This window comes from Silene latifolia, chromosome Y (assembly GCF_048544455.1).
Source record: "Silene latifolia isolate original U9 population chromosome Y, ASM4854445v1, whole genome shotgun sequence".
Taxonomy (NCBI): Eukaryota; Viridiplantae; Streptophyta; class Magnoliopsida; order Caryophyllales; family Caryophyllaceae; genus Silene; species Silene latifolia.
The window spans coordinates 360,125,946-360,144,758 of NC_133538.1; the positions used below are offsets into that span (position 1 = coordinate 360,125,946).

The 18,813-nt window shown below is 32.4% G+C and overlaps 1 long non-coding RNA gene and 1 other non-coding gene across 2 annotated transcripts; one reads left to right on the plus strand and one right to left on the minus strand.

The window, feature by feature from the left end:
• Positions 1–2,442: 2,442 nt before the first annotated feature.
• On the minus strand, positions 2,443–2,548 carry LOC141635363 (small nucleolar RNA R71). The gene has a single exon (XR_012540058.1). It is a non-coding gene; the product is annotated as a small nucleolar RNA R71 (small nucleolar RNA).
• Positions 2,549–6,208: 3,660 nt separating this feature from the next.
• LOC141633830 (uncharacterized) lies at positions 6,209–7,710 on the plus strand. Its single transcript, XR_012538585.1, has 3 exons — positions 6,209–7,209; positions 7,407–7,465; positions 7,624–7,710. It is a non-coding gene; the product is annotated as an uncharacterized LOC141633830 (long non-coding RNA).
• Positions 7,711–18,813: the final 11,103 nt, after the last annotated feature.

Below are 18,813 nucleotides of genomic sequence, written 5' to 3' on the forward strand. Positions count from 1 at the left end.
TAAGCTAAAGCACTACACATCAATTGAAATTATTAGTCCCTCCCTTACTTCTCTCAAACATGATAATTATCTTGATCAAGGCATAAAAAATCCAAAAATGACCAAAATGCAAATTAAGAATTAAAATGCGAGTTAGGGAGTTAGAAATATTTACAAATGGTGGTTTAGGGAGGACTCCACCAAACTCTCATTCTTGATGAGATGTCAAGGGGGCATGTCCAAAGTGTTGTTGATGTTGCTCAACACCTTGAAAAAGTAATCAAAAGCTTGTTCATTGTCGTGATAAAGTTCTTCAATAGATCTTTGTCCTTGTTGTCGGTCTTGATCGATAGCATTACCAATGTAGCGATTGAAAATCCCTTCAAACTCATCGTCCCAAAGACCACAAACTTCATCTACTTGATCACTAAAGATCTCTTGAGTTGATAGAGACAACTCTCCCATTGTCTTGCTTTGGCCAATGAGGCCATCTTCTTCATTGCTTGACTTTGGTGAGATTTGCAAGATGCGCATATTTATGAAAGACCGGTAAAAAGGAGACTCACATCTTTTCTAATAGGAGCGATTCCTCAAGGACTTAATCGTCATTTAAGCCCTTAGTAAGCCATAATTTGTGTACCTAATCCCCACTATAAATACCCCATTAGTCTAATTAGATAATCATGTTCTTCTTATCAATCCTTAGTGTAGTTTATATCAATATAATCTCTTCTTAATCTTGTAATCAACTTCTAATCAAGTCTTAATACAAATCTCATTTCCTTACTTTCTCTTTTGTTCATCTTTTATTTTGGGTAATTGAAGATTATTTGGGTTATTATTGGGAGATTGACAACCTTCCAATTAATCATCAAGTACTTCTATTATTCTTTGCTTTATTTTGGAATCATTAGTGGGTATAATTCTCTTAATCCCTTTTTAATTATTTTTAATCATCTTCATTTATTCATCATGTTTTGCTTTGTTAATGTGATTGACAACCTTGTTAACATGCTAAACTTGATAATGAGTGAGTAGTTTCCTTAACTAGGGTGAATGGGTAATTAGGGGAAACCAACATGGGGATTGATTTATGCTTAATTTAATATGTTTTCATAGTTTATTTGCTTGCTTGTTGTGATCTCAACTTATGCACATGTTATGTTTGATTAAATGCGAGCCTATGAATCCTTGCATTTTTTTTACCCATCACTTACCTTTTCAATGAGACTTGTAAGACATAAACCAACTCGAGTCTCATTAGACCATGCATATAGTTGAGTAGGGAGGATTAAGTCGACTTTTAGGTGTTGTCCAATTTAATCGATTCGGCTCCGGGACTCAAACCTTCATAGGATTGTAAGATATAAACCAACTCGATCCATCAAAACAATAATTGCTTGCTTATAATTTGAGAATATGTTTGTATGATCTATTCCCATGAATCCCCTATGACCCCATGACACCCTAGTGCTTTTAATCAATTGTTTACATCCCTTTTTAATAATCTTGCTTGTTTAATTTTATTGTTATTTACTTTAGTGATCTTCTCATATCAACCCCAAATCGTGACACCCCTAGACACCGCTACTTTCAATCGAAAATCCTACATCAATACCCGTCCCTTGGGATCCGACCTTTACTTGCCTCTTTACTAATAGTAGAGTTGTTTGTGAAGTTATAAATATTGTTTTTGTCTAGGTGCTCTTAACGACAAGTAACCGAAAACTAAATCTCCAAGTGAATGAGTCCGACCATAAATGGCGCCGTTGCCTGGGACGGTGTTAACTTGATTTGATTTTCTTAGATTGTTATTATTTGTGTCTTTCTTTGCCTTGGTGAAGTAAAACTCCTCAAGGTTTATTCTAATTATTTTCAAGTTGTTTGATATATTGCGTATCTAGAAGATCACAAGGTAACTTGTTACCCATTGATCACGAAATTGAAAGGACTTTGACAAACAATAGAAGACTTGCTAGAGGTACTTTGAGAGGCATTGGCGAGGTTGTAGATATTCAAGCAAAGACTATTGAGTTCATCAACCCTTTTGCAAGAGAAGGTGAGGAGAACCCAACACAAAATCAACCCACAATGCCTAAATTTTCATCACATTCCGTACCAACCGAGTAGAACCTACCCAATGGTACTCCCACACCACAACATTTAACCGGAAATTTCATTGCAAAATCCGCATTTATCCAATTAGTCGAAAGAAGCCAATTTGGGGGGATGCCTAGTGATGACCCTCACTCTCACATGGAGACTTTTTGTGACTATTGTGATGCGATCTCACAAACCGGTGTGACTCAAGACCAAGTTCGATGGGTCTTATTTCCTTTTTCTCTAATTGGCACCGCAAAACAATGGTTGAAGAGCCTTGATAAGGCTACTCTTGGAATTGACTCTTGGAAGAAGGTTGCTCTAGCTTTCTACAAAAAATTCTACCCTCCGGAAAAGACTAACATGCTAAGAGCTCAAAGTACGGGTTTAAGCAAAGGGATGAAGAATCTTTGTATGAAGCTTGGGAGCGAATCAAAGGAATTTGTCGCTCATGTCCTCATCATGGACTTAGCGAATGGTTCTTGGTACAACAATTTTGGAATGGTCTTTATGAAGACTCAAGAAACATTCTAAACATGGGATCAACTGGTATGTTCACCGAAGTTGACGATAATCAAACTTGGAACAAGATTGTGGAAATGGCGGTCCATAACTTACAATATAGTAGACCTCGCAAGGCTACTAGAGGAGGAAAGTTGTTAGAAAAATTAATCTCATTATTTAACATATACATATATGTGACATTTTAATTTAGTCATATAATTAAAACTAGATCTTATGCATGCAAACTTGAATAAGGATAGAGAAGAAATCGTCTTTCTTACTATGGGAGTTTCGGATTTTGGGCACAAATGCGTTCTCCATCTCACTTGTTCTTGAGCTTTCCTTATATGGACGAACAAAGGATCCAAAGAAGAATCCCTCCCAAAATTTTATACCCAAGGTAACCTCTTAAAAGACTAATATTATTTGATCTAGAACAATATTAATCTTACTAAAAATGACCCAAAATATTTATTTTGGTCTCTTGTAATTTCGGTCAAGAGAGGAATATTTTTGGAGATTTTATTTCTCTAATATTTCATAAGATGTAGAGAGAGTTTTAATAATTTCTTACACTAGAAATTATATTGTGATGTAGTGAATGATTAAGAGAAAAACAATTGGCCCTTTTCACCTTCAAAAACCGGTTGACATGGGGAGAGTAGAGCCAATGCATGAGCTTGTTATTCTTCCCAATAAGGAATAGGTATGCATGGCTATATTAGGTTGCAATCATCATGTTTTCCACTTAAAAATAATTAACACAATTTAAACCTAATACTACCTCTATTTTCGACACTTATATAAAATGGGAGGTCCATTTTATATTTGTCATTTGTCAATTGTCACATGTTACTAGTCATGTGTAATTGTAATGTATTTTTAACATATTAAAAAGCAACGTATTAATAAAAATACGTCATGTACAAAATCGACGTAGTAATTCATAATTACTTGTACGAGAACGGTTTATCAATTATAAATCACAACGACTTGTATTTATAATAAATTATTCATTCAGTTTCAATTGTTTCGTAAACAATAATTTTATCTAAGTAATAAAACAATTTGATTACTTAGACCGTATCTTATTTAATCGAATTACAATAAGACACGTCAATAATACTCACAAAATTGTCCGTCAATTTTAAGCAATTTAATTAACCCGTATCAACATACGATTAATTAAATAATCAATTAAGAGTGCCACCCTTTAGGTATGACCTAAGGGGATCAACTGATCACCACTGTCGCATGACAGTAATTTCAAACTCTAGTCAGCCAATCATTACCGATATGTGTGGACCAGTTGACTGTAAAATATTACATCCCACATGTATTCTTAAAATGATATTTAAACATGTGATCATCATGATTAATAGTTGTGATCGCATTATTGTTGGAGGACACATATTCCAACAATCTCCCACTTGTCCTCGACAAGTGTGCGTCACCAATTCTCTTGTCCTATTACTATCTCCTACTCAATGCAAGGTGTCTTTCAGGTCGTACTTGCAAGTGATCATATCGAGAGTGGTTTCCTCGATCTGGAGAATAACTGATTGACCGGATTTATCTACCATAGATACCTTCCGAGCGTGGCCACGCATTTCCAGTTCATTACTCCTCGAGTGGCCCCTAGATATTGTTATAACCCTGACAAGGGATGGACAATTCCTATCGCACTTATTCCCTTTGACTAGCCACAGCCATCATAACCCAAAATATGCCCATTTGACCCCATTTACGAAGGTCGTAGTAACATAAATCAAAGTTAAACTGAAACTGTGTCACCTTAGGCGAACAGTCTTTAGTTAAAAGAATCGACTCATTAGAATACTATAATAGCCCTCGCCACGACCAGGCTATATAAATTTGCCAGAACTCTATAAGCGGTCATTAGCCCGACAAAGTGTTCCTAACAGTCTGCCTATGTGATCGACTAGTCATCTCACATGACTCCATGGCACTTGAACTTGCCATTAATCGCATCACACTCTAGTCACTTCGAGACGTTACCTCATGTAAGTGACTATGGGCAAATACAATGCTAATCCATGTTCACTTTAACGGGGTTCAATTGTCTCTACAACCCGTTTGGATATAACAAAGTACAAGTTGAGTTAATAATAACTCAAACGACAAATGTCGACATCACATCCGGGTAGTCAATATATATTACAACCTTGTGATGTATATCATAAGTGTGTAAACACTAGTCGTTTGCAACATGAGTTTAACATACCATGTGTCCATGTGTTCAAACTCTTGAATTGCATTTTCCTTTATTTTCATGTTTGTCTCACATAGCATGAATCTTACCAAGTACATATCTAGTTTTCCAAACTAGGTATAGGTTCTTTACTTGAGAGAACTTTCTTGTTTTTTATCACATAACAAACGAATTATGGTGGTCGACATAACTCACACTAGTCAATTGTTCTTCCAACTCATAATGTACCAGGTATATGTTTTGTAGGATCTTGCAACAATTGTCAAGAAGATTAGCCTAGTACTTCTTATAAGTCGTAGCAAATTTTGAAAATACTAGTTTTGGGTAACTTCTTACTATAATCAAGTATATTTTCAAACTTCTTATTTCTCCTTTTAGCTTAAATAGCTTAGGATTTTCATGAATCCTTACGCGTTTTCGAACTTCAATATGTGCAACTTCTTGTCACATAACAGAGTGTTCTGTCAAACACTAGAATAGCTCATTAGTTCTTCTTGAGAATTCATGACAATTCTTCTATGGCTTACCAATGACTCATCATGATCTTAAGAATATGATTCATTATAGGACACACTACTAGAAAATATAGATAAGGAATCATTAATAAGTAACCATATAAGTAGTTCAATGGTGTCTTAGATTATAATAATCATCTTGTAGAGAAAATTGATTTCTTATGTATGGTATGGCCCACTAACATGAAATAACAAAGAAACCATCTTAGTGAAAAATGGTTATTTATATAAAAAAGTGGCGCCATTGAGATACTTTCATTTTTTTTAAAATAAATGGTAAGAAATAAACAAGATACACAAAACCCAATCAGCCAAATATAAATTAATAAAAGTTATTTTTTATTTCACCAACTCAGTATTTACCCTCTCATCTCTAGCACCTTCTACAGTTCAACCCTAAAATCCCAATTCGTCTACTTGCTCCTTCACCTGCAACCCGCCAACCCACCATTTGTCGCGCCAAACTACCACCGCTCTCCTTTTTCTTTAGTTCGCTCTACTCGTTAATTATTGCGTTTTCCAATCAGGTGAGTTCCTTTTTTTTTCGATTTTGCTCTTGTTATCCCTTAATTGATTGAATGCAGTATGATTTTACATAAAGTGATAATATCACTTGTGTTAGGGTTTATATTTGATTGAGAATTTTCGGTAGATGAATTAGGGTTATTTATGGGGTAATTGGTTTAATAGGCTAATGCATTATTCATATAAATAGCTTATTATACTAGTAAATATGCATAGGAGATAATAAATTGTCAATTGAAAACTTGTTGGTTGTTGTAACCCCAATTAGCTTTTATCGTGAAATCTGGACAAATGAGAGAGTTATTATTTCCTTGATTTCCAATTACAGTAGCTTTTATCGTCAACAATTTTAGTCAAATTAGCTTTAATTATGTAAAGTCTAAGTAAATCTAATATATTCTTTGAAATCTTCTAGACTATACTAAGAATAGTAGGATACTAATGTAGTTCTCAAATCCAGAAGCAACAAGGGGGCCTTTGATCCAAATATGAGCAGAATGGTAATCGTTTAATTGTTGATTATTGTATTTTTTTTGTTTGTTTGGTTAATGATGTTTCTTTAACAAATTGGTGAAATGTTTTTGTGTTTTTTTAGATAGTTTTTAGTTATAGTTTGGTGGTTGTTGATTTGTTTTATATATTTATGCTTCAGCTTAATATATGTTATGTAGGTGTCATTTGTAATTCAAGAATTGTAAAGCTTTGTGTACAATCTTTATACCTAACAAAACTTGTTCTACCATTAAGTTAGACAATGCTGAGATGATGGTTATTGGTATTGTATTTTATAAAGGACCTCTTTATGACAAGAAAAGGAGCTCTTAGAAGAAAATTCAACAAAGTTGTGACAAGTGTATAACATCTCATTTTTTTGCTCGTCGTTATTGTTCTTTGTCCTGGTCTTTGATGCAACTTCTCATACACTAGAAGAGTTGGGAAGCACTCTTACTATGGTTGCCACTTGTCACTTTGCGTTATTGGATTCATGGATTAGAAGTGATCAAGAATTGTTGGATGGCTAAAGAAGTCTTAATATAAAGTATGATAATTGAAGCATATGTTGTTTGAGAATGTTGGGTGGTGCTTGGTAGCTGGCTTTGTGTGAAGATGTCCTCGCCTCACCCTAATCACTGTTCTCCAACAACCAGGTGTATTATAATTTTTAATGTATTCCTTGTTCTCCAACAGTTCCCATTCTTACTGCTCTGTGTTCTTAACATGTCTCCTACTAGGCAGTATTTACAATAGCATCGTATATAGTTGTGAATGACAACAATTTTTTTAGGGCATCATTTTCTGTTAATTTTTTTTTTTGCAGGACGATTGATCAATCAATTTTCTCATTCAGCTAAGGTAATTGTATGATTTTGATACACTCGCACCCCTTTGTCACTCTGAAACGTGTTTCATGTATCTTCAATGTTCTGGACCTAAGTCATATTGAATGTTCCACCCTTATAAGAAACTTTTGGTGGAATTTGAAATGCATATTTGTTTCTTGCAGTTCCTTGGTTGGTGGTTTACCTGATTCTCTTTTTGCTAACTTGCAGTTGCTCTCCAACTTGCTTTTGTTGTGTCACAATAATGTCTGCTCGAACATGCTGTTAAGGTAATGTGAATATCTTTAAATGAGAGTATATTTGCAATGTTTGAGAGATTAGTGTTGATTTTATGTAGCTGCGTTTGATGAGTTTGATTATTTAAAGTAACTTTAAATGATTTTTTATTTCTAGTTATTTGTGTGATTGGATTTTATTTACCGTGTAGGTATTGATGTATTGGAGCCAAGACTAGTTAATAAGGTTCGGACAATATGGATTAGATTTGTTAGTACTATTTAGAATTAGATGAGGAGGTATATAGTGTGGAAGAATGAGTTGAAATTTTCTTATCAATTTTGTAAGCTCTTGAAGAGTGAGTACCTTTAATTTTTTGGATACTCTATGCAAATAGTGTGTATTTCAAGAGATATTGTAACTCTGAGTATACTGTTAAAGTGATAATTCATAAATTTTGTACTGTTAATGGGTATTTTTGATGAGTATATATTTTGTAATTATTTATACCATTAATACAGGAAACTATGAATGCTATGCTAGTGCTAGAAAAAAAAAAGGAAAAAAAAATCAAAGAGAGCGTACCTCTTTGTCAGTCGAATTCCTTGAAAGAAGCAAAGAAATCATCCGTTGTCGAAATGGTGTCTTATCCTTAGCTAAGAAACCTTTTTTCCCACTTTAATGGTTTCTTTTCCAAATACTTAAGAAACCATCTAACAATCATCATTGATTTCTAACTTTTCACAAAGAAACCATTTGTATTTAGATGGTTTCTTACCCTAAGAGACCTTTGACCTTGAAACCATCTCAATGTTGGTTTCTTAGGCCAATTTCCAATGGTCTCTTAGCTTATTTTTCTAGTAGTGACATGTGCATGATTATTCTAATGGCGGAAACATTAGTAATTTTTAATCATGTGATCAACCATTCTTAGGTACAATGAATGACCATGACTGCTTATGGTAGTTCCATTTTCATCGATATGAACAACCTACGTTTCTCGTTGATTTGATGTGTATATCTCAATACTTATCCAACATCCCATGATGTGATTGGATTCATCATAGTCCATTTTCATCCAGAATTGAAAACTCAAATACTTCTTTGTGAAGATAGTACTAGCTCGTCATTCTCAATGAGTAATGAGTTATAAATTTTACAAGATGATTGTTCCCACAAAATTTCATGTCTTCACATGATAATTTCAAACACCCACTCAATTCCACATGTTTCGTAATTGACTACTCAATCGAAACATTTCAAGAATTGAAATACATTTTGCTTTGCCAAGTTATTAAGATTAAAAGCATATATGTTCCCAACATATCCTTTCAAAATACCTATTTTGAAGAGATTTTAATCTTAAACTTATGGAAAGAGATTTTAATCTCTAACTCATTCATTTTTATAATGATGCGTAGAAATGTCATTATTTAAATGTGAAATTCCATTTAATATACGTCCTTCTCAAAATACCCCTTTTTCGGAAGGAGGTTTAACCATTTCATTTTCATAATGAGGTTAGGTAATGACACTAGCGTGGTTAACAATTAACTTAGCTCTTGTAGATATCGGCATATCTTTCTTTGCAACTTTGAGTCATAAATCTCATTTATTTTGAAGGATGCAACTTTGTTTCATTTAGGCTCTTAAGTAAATATCAACATTGAAACTGTATTTATATCTAGGTCATAAACTAGCAAAATCTCTTGTAGAGACTTTTCTTTTGTCATTTTCTTTCAAAACATTCTTTTGGTTTCCTCGTGTAGTTATCTTAAGAACATATTCTTTTGATTACTTCACTTGGTCTTCTTTGTCATGTAGATCTCATATATTCGAGACCATAGATCTCATCTATTCATGTATACTAACTATTAGGTATACAAATCATTCTTTCTTTCATAGATCTCATTTACTCAAGCATACAAATTATTCTTTGTATTCTTTGTGTCTTCATTTTTCTCCCACTCTATCTGTAGAATAAATACAGTAGATATTTAAAGATAGCTTATGAGACACAAATGATGATTTTGAAGTAGAAGGAGGAATATCTCATAGATTGACTAATAGTTTTTCGATTTGATGGGTTTACTTGGTAATTGACATTTCTTTAGGAGAGTTCGACATCTCAACATCACTTTATAATTGATCATACACAAGCCTTTAGCTTGTGGACATATAATGAATCCCATCATTATAGTTGTCTATTGGATCACTTTAAGTAGATGATCATATGTTTCTATGTGCAAGCATATAAAGACGAATTTTTAGAACAAACAAATACGATAAAAGGGGTGACTTGGGTTGAAAACCAAGCCACCATAATCCAAAATACAACCATTGTTTAGAAAGGATCAACCATTTCCATGTTGAACACGGAAATCAAAATAGTTCTAAAAATACGAAACACAACTTAAAATAAGACAATAATAAAAGCCAAGCTTCATTTGTAGCTACTCCTAGCTCCTTGATGATTTCTCAAGCTTGCTTTTCCTTTCCTTTGTCTTTGCTTAGAGGAGAGGCCCTATTTACAATAAAAAGGGGATACACTATCACAACTTTGTATCAAAATACCATAGTTGAATTAGAAACATAAAAGAAAGGATAGCCATTTACCTACTGGAGTGATCTTTCCAGCTTTGATGTCACCAAGGTACTTGGAACAATTCCTCTTCCAATGTCCAACACCATTACAATAATGGCATTTGTCAAGAGGACCCTTCTTGGTTTTGGAAGTGCTAGCTTTAAAAGTCTTAGCCTTGGTGGACATGGGAGCTTGCCTCTTACCCTTTTTCCCATTCTTTTTGAACTTCCCTTTACTCTTAGTGCTTATATTAAGCACGTCCTTAGGTTGGTTAATATTTAACCCCATGTCTCTTTCGGCTTGCACAAGTAACTTGTGCAACTCTTCAAGAGACAAAGTGCAACTCTTCAAGAGACACGTCCTTGTCTTGCATGTTAAAATTCACCCGGAATTGAACATACGCTTTGAATTTGGATAAGGAGTGTAGAATCCTATCTACAATGAGCTCTTTGGGGATTTCAACTTTTTGAATCTTCAAAGTCTCGACTAGCTCCAACAATTTGAGCATGTGAGGGGTAACCTTTTGGCCCTCCTTGAAATCGAGATCAAAGAATGTCGAGGCCGCCTCATATTGGACGATCCTCGGTGTTTGTGAAAACATTGTCACAAGTTTGGAATAGATTTCATTAGCGGTGCCCATTTTGAAGGCTCTCCTTTGGAGATCCGCCTCCATAGCAAAAATCAACACATTTTTCATAGCGGCGTACTCTTTGTGGTAAGTCTCATATGCATCCCTAGTAGCGGCACTCGACCTAGCATTAGGTTCGGGTGGAGAGGCCTCGGTGAGGTAACGAAGCTTGTCGTCACCATGGGCGGCTAATTTGAGTTGGGCATCCCAATCGGAGAAATTTGACCCATTCTTTTCAAGTTTACAACGATCCATGAAGGATCGGAGCCATGAAACATTAGTGAGAGGTGTGACATTGGTGTTTGGTGCGGCCAATTGTTATGAGAAATAAAAGTGGCCGACAAAACAAAAATAGAAGGAATAAAACATTTGTCGTTTTCAAAATAATAATAATACTCGTAAATTTTAATTTAAACAAGTTTTATAGCATCTATCTAGTGACCTCTACCCAACTTGATAAATTATTCCAAGATCCAAATTCATATTAACTTGGGCACGGTAGGGCTGATTCATCCCTTATCAATATAACTCGGTGGACTAACGCTTTAATCGATTCTACTTTTATAACTCTTGGTCGATTAAATTAAATTAATATTTATATTTAGCCCGGAACACATGCGACTACGGTCACGAATACTTCCGTTGAGCTCAATCCAAATTTCGAATAAATGTGTCCATGATCCAAATCCACATCAACTTGGGCACGGTAGGGCCGAGTGCACTCCCTCATGAAATAGGTTTTCATGGTTTCTACATTTTGGTAAGGCTAAGTCTCAATTGTTTATTTTAGCGAGACGTCATCTCAATTTATTATCTATCACGTTTGAAGTGAACTAAAGCGGTGAACTACGATAATTGTAATTGACACGGTCGATAAACTCGATTTAAAAATGCATGTTTAGTTATGGCGATTTAGCGATGCATGCAACATATAAATAAATTGCAAAACATAAATAAAATCCTAGTATGGCCTTCCTAAAATAGTAAATCTAATAAACTATTACAAATTCGGAAACGAACTCCTTTGGTCCCTTGAACTTCGGTCTTGGCACGCATTTCAAGGCAACATTTTCTTTGATGGATCGCCTTCTCGAGTGGCACCGTCTTCAAGGAACTCCGGAATAAATAAATTACATAATTTCCTATTATACATTTCTAATAAAAATAAAAATAAATCTATTAAATTACAAAACGGTGATACGAGATCACAATAATTACTACCGAATCGATATTCCCATACATTTCGGGTAATACCAATTAAAACTAAGGCCATACTAAGTAAAATTACATAATTCAAAAATTACATAAAATTAAAATATGACAATCATAAGTAAAATGCAGCATTATAATATGTATGAACATGCCCAATTTTATGCTAAATCGCCTTTAAGGAGCCAATATCGTATATTAATCGGTTTTTACGGATTTGCGTGATTTAACCTTTTAAAAATCACAATAATTACATAAATTCATATTTATGTACAAGTTAATTAACCTAACCAGATTAGGACTCAAAATTAGTCTCCACTAACATTTTGACAATAATTAACCTAGATTTCTTAATATTGTTCATAAATGGACCTTAAATACAAAATTATGCCATAAACTTCAAATTAAATCATAAAAATTTCAAATAACTTCAAAATTTGAAATTTAAACTCATGAACATTATGGAAAAATACCATGACACTCATAATGTTCAAAACTTAGGTTAAAAAGTTCAAAAATTTATCGAGAAAAACAATGTTGCGGTTTATCAGTTTTAACAATTATGACCATAAAAATATGAGAAAAAATATTCTTATCAACTTTTCGTTTTTAGATCTGAAATATATCATAAAATGCAACATGTGACGTTTTTCCTTTAGTCATGAAGTATGTTATAGCATTATTTCTAATTTTAGTCACTATTTATGTGATTTTTCATCAAAAATTCATAAATCATGCATAAAGACTTCATTATAACCAAATATTTTACACACATATTTTAAAATTTCATGTGACAAGATACTAAATTTCCATGACCAGATTCGAAAAATAATTCATATTAACCTATTTACCCATTTAAATACGATTTTAACTTGAAAAATCCATATTTCGAGCAAAATAACTCATTTGATCATGAAAATTCACAGGCCATCAGTAGATAATATATATTAAAACATATCCAAAAACCACTGAAAAAATCGAAGTTTAGCTATTTTTAGTCCAAAAATGACATTTTTATCATAAAAAATCAAATTTTAATGCCATTATTATATAAAATGAACAATGAAATTCATAAATAAACCAATATATCCTAAAACTCACTTAGGACCAGAAACTTTTAACATGCAAGGTCATTTTTAGGTTTATCTTCATAAAACCAAATTAATTAGTTTTGTATGTTAATCATATAACTCGGAAAAACTATAAACCGATTTGCATGCAAACAAACTAAGGCTCTTGATACCGCTTGTTAGAAAAATTAATCTCATTATTTAACATATTCATATATGTGACATTTTAATTTAGTCATAAAATTAAAACTAGATCTTATGCATGCAAACTTGACTAAGAATAGAGAAGAAATCGTCTTTCTTACTATGGGAGTTTCGGATTTTGTGCACAAATGAGTTCTCCTCCTCACTTGTTCTTGAGCTTTCCTTATATGGATGAACAAAGGATCCAAAGAAGAATCCCTCCCAAAAGTTTATACCCAAGGTAACCTCGTAAGAGACTAATATTATTTGATCTAGAACAATATTAATCTTACTAAAAATGACCCAAAATATTTATTTTGGTCTCTTGTAATTTCGGTCAAGAGAGGAAGATTTTTGGAGATTTTATTTCTCTAATATTTCATAAGATGTAGAGAGAGTTTTAATAATTTGTTACACTAGAAATTATATTGTGATGTAGTGAATGATTAACCAAAAAACAATTGGCCTTTTTCACCTTCAAAAACCGGTTGGCATGGGAGAGTAGAGCCAATGCATGAGCTTGTTATTCTACCCAAAAAATAATAGGTATGCATGGCTATATTAGGTTGCAATCATCATGTTTTCCACTTAAAAATAATTAACACAATTTAAACCTAATACTCCCTCCATTTTCAGCACTTATATAAAATGGGAGGTCCATTTTATATTTGTCATTTGTCAATTGTCACATGTTACTAGTCATGTGTAATTGTAATGTATTTTTAACATATTAAAAAGCAACGTATTAATAAAAATACGTCATGTACAAAATCGACATAGTAATTCATAATTACTTGTACCAAAACGGTTTATCAATTATAAATCACAACGACTTGTATTTATAATAAATTATTCATTCAGTTTCAATTGTTTCGTAAACAATAATTTTATCTAAGTAATAAAACAATTTGATTACTTAGACCGTATCTTATTTAATCGAATTACAATAAGACACGTCAATAATACTCACAAAATCGTCCGTTAGATTTAAGCAATTTAATTAACCCGTATCGACATACGATTAATTAAATAATCAATTAAGAGTGTCACCCTTTAGGTATGACCTAAGGGGATCAACTGATCACCACCGTCGCACGACAGTAATGTCAAACTCTAGTCAGCCAATCATTACCGATATGTGTGGACCAGTTGACTGTAAAATATTACATCCCACATGTATTCTTAATATGAGATTTAAACATATGATCATCATGATCAACAGTTGTGATCGCATTATTGTCGGAGGACAGATATTCCAACAAAAGCATGTGTTGGAATATGTGTCCTTCGACAATTATTCGATCACAACTGTCGATCATAATGATCACATGTTTAAATCTCATAACAGGAATACGAAAGGGATGATACATTACATATATAGTCAACTTGTCCATACATATCGGTAATGATTGGCTGGCTAGAGTTTGACATTCTTGTCGTCGGACGGTGGTGATCGATTGATCCTCGAGGTCACACCTAAAGGACGATTTCCTTAATTGAAAAAGGTTAATTAATTATATGTCGATACAGATTAATTAATTCCTTAAAATTGAACAAATTATTATCATAAGAGAGGAAATGACATTTTATTATAATGTGATTAAATAAGATTTTATTTAGTAATTTAAGAAGTTATATTACTAAAATTAATCGGTGTTTGCGAAACACGCGAGATGAGAATGATAAGTTAGTTATAATTACAAGATGTTGTGAATTATACTAACTAGTATTTAAATGACCATTTTATGTGAAAGTAATTTTGAATTACTAGTCAATTTGTTAAATGTGATTTATTTAATTTGTAAATGATATTTAATTTGCTAAATATGCATTTTAAATTAAAACATGACATAAGACATGTCACACGTCACATGACATACAATTGTAGAATTGACAAAAATTAAATGGACTCCATATTACACATATAAACCGAAATATTGGTGGCCATTTTAGAAGTTTTGTCTTATTCATTTGTCTATGACACTTGATAGTGACTTGACTATAAAAAAACCTTACACTAATTTGTCTTGTGAAGACAAAAAGGAAATAGGAAAAGGCTCCTAATAGCCCTCTACCCACCGGTTTTTGGAGGTTACAATTGAGAGATTTTTTCTCAATTTTTCCAATCTCTCAATGTTTTATAAAAAAACAACACTCTATCTCTCGTGTTCTTCATAAAAACCATTTCTATGAATCTAATTTGTACAAATCAATCACTAATAATACTAATAGTAGTATATGAGTATTAGTAACTGATTTTAAGGTAAACCACATTACAAATATCTAGTACATATTATTTTGTGGGATTTTGGGATAGTCTTGGTTGCTACTTATTGGAGGGCTTCTATTTCGAAGTCATGGATGATCATCCTAATGTATTTTCTAGCTCAAGAATAAATTAAGGCAGGTGACCTTCAACTGTGTCCATTTGGCCGAATTTATGATGGTGAGAAAACGATTTTCTTATCTCTCCTTATTTACTTTGCATGCATAAGATCAACAATTTATTTTATGACTAAATATTTTCTCACATATATGAATATATCAAATTAATGAGATTATTAATTTCTAACAAGTGGTATCAGAGCCTTAGGTTGTTTGCATGCAAATCGGTTATTGTTTTTCCGAGTTATACGATTAAAAAACAAAACTTATAAATTTGTGTTTATTATGAAATATCACGAAATTTATTATGCATGTTAAAGTTTCTGGTCCTAAAATGTTTTAGGATATTTTGGTTTAATTTATGGATTTTATTATTCATTTTATACAATAATGGCATTAAAATGTGATTTTTATGATAAAAATGTCATTTTTAGACTAAATATAGCTAAACTTTGATTTTTCCAGTGGTTTTTGGATATGTTTTCACATATATTATCTACTGATGGCCTGTAAAATTTTGATGATAAAATGAGTTGTTATGCTCGAAATATTGATTTTTCAAGTTAAAATCGTATTTAAATGGGAAAATAGGTTAATATGAGTTATATTTCGAATCTGGTCATGGAAATTTGGTATGTTGTCACATGTAATTTTGCAAGATGTGTGTAAAATATTTGGCTATAATGAAGTCTTTATGCATGATTTATGAATTTTTGATGAAAAATCACATAAATAGTGACTTTAATTAGTAAAAATTGCTATAACATAATTCATGACTAAAGAAAAATGTCACATGTTTCATTTCATCTTATATTTCAGATCTGAAAATGAAAAGTTGATAAAAATATTTTCTCATATTTTTAGGGTCATAATTGTTAAAATCGATAAACCGCAACATTGTTTTTCTCGATAAATTTTCGAAATTTTTAACCTATGTTTTGAATATTACGAGTGTCATGGTATTTTTCCAGTATGTTCATGAGTTTAAATTTCCAATTTTGAAATTATTGGAATTTTTTATGATTTAATTCGAAGTTTATGGCAAAATTTTGTATTTTGAGTCCATTTATGAACAATATTAAGAAATATAAGTTAATTATTGTCAAATGTTAGTGAAGATTAATTTTGAGTCCTAAGATGGTTAGGGTAATTAACTTGTACATAAATATGAATTTATGTAATTATTGTGATTTTAAAAGGTTAAATCACGCAAATCCGTAAAAATCGATTAATATACGATATTGGCTCCTTAAAGGCGATTTAGCATAAAATTGGGCATGTTCATAAATATTATAATGCTGCATTTTATTTATGATTGTCATATTTTTAATTTTATGTAATTTTTGAATTATGTAATTTTACTTAGTATGGCCTTAGTTTTAATTGATATTACCCGAAATATATGGTAATATCGATTCGGTTGTAATTTATTGTGATCTCGTATCACCGTTTTGTAATTTAATAGATTTATTTTATTTTAATTACAAATGTATAATAGGAAATTATGTAATTTATTTATGCCGGAGTTCCTTGAAGACAGTGCCACTCGAGAAGGCGATCCATTAAAGAAAGTATTGCCTTGAAATGCGTGTCAAGACCGAAATTCAAGGGACCAAAGGAGTTGGTTTCCGAATTTGTAATAGTTTATTAGATTTATTATTTTAGGAAGGCCATACTAGGATTTTATTTTTATGCTTTGCATTTTATTTATATGTTGCATGCATCGCTAAATCGCCATAACTAAAACATGCATTGTCATTTTTATCGAGTTTATCGACCGTGTCAATTACAATCATCGTAGTTCACCGCTTTAGTTCACTTAAAACGTGATAGATAATAAATTGAGATGACCTCTCGCTAAAATAAACAATTGAGACTTAGCCTTACCAAAAAGTAGAAACCATGAAAACCTATTTCATGAGGGAGTGCACTCGGCCCTACCGGGGTACAAACCTTGTTACGTAGGGGAAGTGGGTGATAAATGTCTATCCACCGAATTCATGTTGATAAGTGATGAATCGGCCCTACCTTGCCCAAGTTGATGTGGATTTGGATCATGGACAAATTTATTCGAAATTTCGATTGAGCTCAACGGAAGTATTCGTGACCGTAGTCGCATGTGTTCCGGGCTAAAGATAAAAATTAATGTAATTTTATCGGCCAAGAGTTCTAAAAGTAGAATCGATTAAAGAGTTAATCCACCAAGTTATATTGATAAGGGTTTCATCGGCCACACCGTGCCCAAGTTAATATGAATTTGGATCTTGGAATCATTTATCATAGTTGGGTCGAGGTCACTATGTAAATGCCTTACTTGGTATTTACAAGTATTAATAAAACGATAGATGTTGAGTTTTCCACTATTCCGTTATCATATTGTTCTATTTCTTTACCGCAATTCATATACGATATCATTTCGTTTTTTGATTCAAATCTCCATTAAAACATCGTAACTATAGACAAATATGAATTTTCTTCTAAAACCTCGAATTATCCATTGTAAGGATCTCTTGTGAAGAGTATAGATGGAAGTTATTTGTTATTAAAAGGGTTTTTGATTCTTGACTAACATATCTACTTACAATTGTTTCTCATATGCTTAATTAAGATAAGTACTTTGAAACGTTAAATCATTTTGGTAACTAGATTTGTTGGAAATCAAAAATGACCAAATACCGCAACCACTTCAATGAAAGTTTTAAGACTAACGAACAAATGAAGAATAGTCTTCATGAAATTAAATTTTGCTTCTCTAAGCAAAGACTCATTGAAATGAGTGGGAGCATTCTCTTAAACCGTTAAGAAAAGGATAAGGTTCTAAGAAGTAAAATTAGAATGGAATTGATACAAGGTCATGTTAAAAGTAACGTTATTGAGAATAGCAATACTAAACCTATCAATCTTAACCGATTAAGTTTCCGTTGTCTTAATTGTTGGACGCTAGAAAGGAAGCTACCACAAATTATTGATGAATCAACAAGTTAGTTGTGGGACATCTAATGGGACCTTCTTCTTTAAATGTTTAATTGATTGACATAAATTTTGCTAATACTACCTCGTCAATATTAGAAACCGATGGTGGTTTTCATCATTGTATTTGATACATAGAATGATTAAAATATGACGACTAGCAACAATGATGTTGAGAGATAGAGTAATTGTGTACTCAATCTAGTTTTTGGATTTAAAGTTGTACTTAATTGTGACTATTAAGTGCATAAACTCTAAATAAGAATATAAACTTGTTAAGATACAAAAGAGGTTTCATTTTTGTGACCCTATACACCATAATTTAATGTATGGCTAGCCCATTATCAAGGTGATAATATTCTAAACCAAACT